The following is a 4,578-nucleotide window of genomic DNA, read 5'->3' as shown; positions in this document are numbered from 1 at the left end:
TCATCAGAACACTGGTTGGAAGGGACCTGCGGAGGACAACTGGTCCAGCTGCCTCCACAAAGCGGGGCTGCCACAAACACAGTCAGCTCAGACATGGCTTTGCCTCACAAAGTCTTGAAAACCTTCAAGAACAGTGACTCTGCAGCCTCCCTGAGCAACATGTTCCCGAGTTGTGCTGCCGTTCTCCTAATGTCCAACCTGAACCTCCCACGCTCTGGTGGAGTCTCCTCTGGAGATATTCAAAAACTGCCTGGACACGATCCTGAGCAACCTGCTGTAGGTGATCCTGCTTTAGCAGGGGGGTTGGACTCAATGATCTCCAGAGGTCCCTTCCAACCCCTACCGTTCTGTGATTCTGTGAATCCGTGATTCTGCATGTGGCTCCTGCCCCATGTCTGGGCTGTCTGGCATTACTGAGAAGAATCTGACTCTGGTGTCTTTATAACTACACTTCAAATAGCTATAGCTTGTTCTCATGCCCCCCCACCCTGCCCTTAGCTTCCCCTCTGACAGCTTAAACAAGCCCTGCTTTCCCAACCTTTTCTATTCTGAAAAATCCAAATGTTTCAGTCCAGCTGAAGTCATGTGCCTCCTTGGATTTGCAGGATCTGGGGAGAATTCAGGATGTTTGAGATGCAGGAGGTGAAATTACCCCTCTTGGACTTAAACTTTAAAAAACAGTGAAATAAAACCTATTTTTGTGTGTATGTGTGTATTTCTAAGGATAAAACACAGCAAGATTCAGCTAATACTCAAATGATCCCTGCAAAAAACCTTCTAACCCTTTTAAAGTGTGGGGTTGGACCTGTGTGTAGATGTGTGTATATGGTCAGGTGCTTTGAATGCAACTGGGTTATCATAACCAGGATTACTTTGACTTCTAGCGTACTGGTGAAGAGCAGACAGCCACAAAAAAATACACAGTACACTTTGCTTTCCCCTACAGACTGGCTGCCTCAATGACTCTGAGTACAGAGTGAAAACTAAACTCAGAGCTCCAACAAAATTTCCTGCAACTTCGGAAGACAGCATTTGAGCAAGAAGCAAGCACAGACAGACATAAGGCTCTTGTACCAACAGGAAGGTAGTATGAGTCAGAGAGCAGAAGTTACTTCAAAACAGGCATATTACCCTTATTTTTTGTCATTTATAAGTGAAAGCAGGATTTCCTGTTTGTAGAAAATAGGAAAATGTTAATGAAACATTTAACACAACCCCACATTCTAAAAAACAAGGTCAAACTGCAGAAAAAACTGTGCTTAGTATTTTGGTAAAAGCATCTCATGCACCTTCAGTACCAACCTTATTTCACCCTATAAAGCCTTTTTTTGCCAACCTAGGCTCCAGGCACAGCAAAGCAAGCAGCTGCAGGGACAGCAGCACAGCCCTGACCTGCTTTGCCTAAGCCCAAATCCTAGAAGCTGACCGCTGCAGCCCGAGCGTGTGGGAGAGCAGCTGGGGCAGAGGCAGGCAGCAGAGCACACTGGACTTCCCCCATCAGTGCGCCGGTGCTCCCCATGTTTGGGGAACCTGAAGTACCCAAGCTCTGGGCCAGCACCTCCAGTTCACGCAGCCAGACCTGCTCTTGATTGCTCTTTGCCTCAGACAAGAGGTTTGAGCAATGGCTGGTAGGTAGGTTTTCCTCCCTAAAGAGCATCATAGTGTTCAGAAAACAGGACCTGCTGACGTGGCGAATTTGGGAGGTAGTGCCTGGAGCACAGGGACCACTGAGCCCTTTCTAATGGCACTGCCACCACCACGAGCTCCAGTCCCTGCCGAAAACCTCTGCTCTTGAAACACCCTTCTAGCTATAGAAGATTGTTTAGGGAACGCCTTCTCTGTGCAGGAAATACACCCTCAGTCCTTGGACCTGCCATGTCTGGAAATTTCCCCTGTAAATGATGGCAGGTATTACTTTATCATGTGTTGTTTCTATGAGGTGGTAACAAACCAAAAGACACCAAAAGAGGAAAGTATAATATAACATCTACAAAATATCATAGTTCTAGCTGCAGTTTACCTGGCTTCCTCAGAGAGAGGGTAAAGAGGGGTCTGGGCACTGCGGGGGAATCACTCCCCGGTGAGCTGCAGGATGCTCCATAGGCACTGAGGTGACTACTGGGGCTTGTAGTATGATCCCACAAAATAATAGAGAAAGAAGAAATTTATTTAGCAGCTTCTTTTTTGGGGAGTGTTGCTCAAAAGGACTACACTTGGCCCTTCTTTGCATGTAAGAGAAGCTACTCTGGCTGCAGAGTATGCTGAGTATCTGTGGCAGAGACATATCTCACAGAAAGCTAGTGCCAGCTACAAACAGGCATGGGTGTGATGAATATCACAAGGTTGTGCTTTCTTTTGTTCACTTTTTCCAACATTGTAATCAAGAATTTAATCCTATTCTTCTCCAGAAAACAAGAATATATATTTTCTTCTTTAAACTCTTCCATGATCTCAAGTAATCCTAGCAAATACAAAGTTTTCTTTAGAAATAATGAAATCAAATACAGCCATGCTGAAGACAAGATAGAAAGGGTTACAATGTGTCTCCCTACAATCTGAAGACTGGACACAGACATTTGCTCTGCCGAGAGGTGAAAATTAAGCAGTGCTTTTCTAGTTAGGGATAGGCGGAAAGAACGGGCAGCGTCAAGAAACCCCATGCTAATACAGCTGGCTCCTCCTCTGCAGGCAAAATTGCCTACAAGCACGTGGATGGGTTCTGCCAGCCCCACCTGCCCATGGACCTTATGCTGCCTGGCATCTTTGGGGCATCACGTGCTGGGGCAGGGGCACTGCTCAGCACCATCAGTCCTGACAACTCCATCCCTCCATGCGCCGAGGGCAGACCCACCCAAGCACCCTGACGTGGCTGCAGAGGGAGTTGTGCCATGCTGCTTGGGCTCAATGGGTATCAGACATAGACATCGATATCTGTGGTATTTGAAAAGGAAATGAACTCTAATCTTGCTTATTATTTTTTTTAATCAAGTTCAAAAAATGTATCAGAAGTAATTTTCACAGCTGTTGCTGATTTGTTAGTACATCTGTCCCCAGATCTCCCTGCTGCTTGCTTTATGGTTTACAATCTTATTTTCATTTGTTTAAAGAAATGTTTTTCTCTCCCCTGTCGTTACATGAGACATCCACATGAACAACAGCGCAACTAGGAAATTGCCTATACCCACAGTCCTGTCAAGTGTGGAAAGCAAACAGGCGCAAACAGAGCAGAACTGCCTTCCCAGCCCCTCCTGCAGCTCTCCTCCTCTCACCCCAGAATGGCGCAGAACAGTTCGGTGCCAAACCGCAGCTGAGAACTGCTTTAATTCACTCAGGACACCTATTCTTTGTCATATGCTTTAGAGGGAGACCCTGTTTCCCTCGTTACACCAGTTGATGCAATGGAAAATATGGGCAGCTTTCAGACTCAAAGTCCCTTCAACTAATCTAAGCCCAAAAATTTGTTCATTTTTCCAACTATGTGATAGGTTTAAAGCAAGATAGGACATCTAGTGCCGAACCTTGCACCTCTTAATCTTTGGACTGTACTACTTTTGGCATCATATGGCATGACAGGCCTTACGATAAGTCGCATTTTCATGGGAATGCAGAACTGAGGGAGACAGAGCTTATTTTTATTAAACTATTTGTCTGAGTCTATATTGGAACTAGGCCTTTTTTGGAGGGAGGGAACCATGAAACGGCACACCACAGCCGGTGGCGACAGCAAGGAGGCAGAAGCCCTGGCTCATGGCAGAGCGGAGTTGGGTTCCCGCAGGTTGTCACCCAGCCTGAGCTAAAGCAGTCTGAAGTGCTCCGCAGGAAGCTCTAAGAATTAAAACTTACATCCCTTCACTTGTTCCTGCCTTCACAGTCAGGCCAGTCTGCGGGCTTTAATCACAAAGCCTACAAGGCAGGGAGGAATGGAGGGTCATTTGGGGTTTTTAATTATGGTCATTATGTAACTGGATAAAAGATTGTAAATTCTACAGTGTTACAGGCACATCAGAGGTAATGAAATACTTCTCCACAGGTCTATATTGCTGTTAAATGAATAACATCTGTCACTTGACATATACCTCCACATCTGCAGTTGCAGTAAATATTTCAACTGGGAAACTAAGGCACAGGTCAACCAGCCTGTTTGAAAGGACACGCTTCCGACCAGGTCCTGCCGCGCACACCTCACTGCCATCGCACGATGTAGCTCTGTAGTCACAGAGGTAAGAGCAGTGTGGGAGCCCTTAGTTACTTCTCCCAGGTCCCATCTTCCAGGCTTATTACTACTGTGCTACTGCAAGTTTAGTGCACATGCATCATTCAAAAATCAAGACTGTCAAGTGAAAGCATGATCCAGCCTGGGTGAAGCATTCTGTGGATACGCATTTTGTAACAGGGCTAAGCTTAGAGAGCAAATAGCTCCGGTAACTGAGATGTTTGCCCTCAGTGTGCTCCAATAAACTGATTTACCTTTCTTCTTCCCCCCCCCCCCTTTTTTTTTTTTAAAAAGAGCTGACGCAGGTTTGTCAAAGGGAGTTGTTGGGGTGTAGCAGCTGTTGATTGGCTCATCTGATACACTCC

The sequence above is a fragment of the Grus americana genome, chromosome 1, assembly GCF_028858705.1.
Source record: "Grus americana isolate bGruAme1 chromosome 1, bGruAme1.mat, whole genome shotgun sequence".
Taxonomy (NCBI): Eukaryota; Metazoa; Chordata; class Aves; order Gruiformes; family Gruidae; genus Grus; species Grus americana.
Note: the sequence above shows the minus strand (reverse complement) of the source record.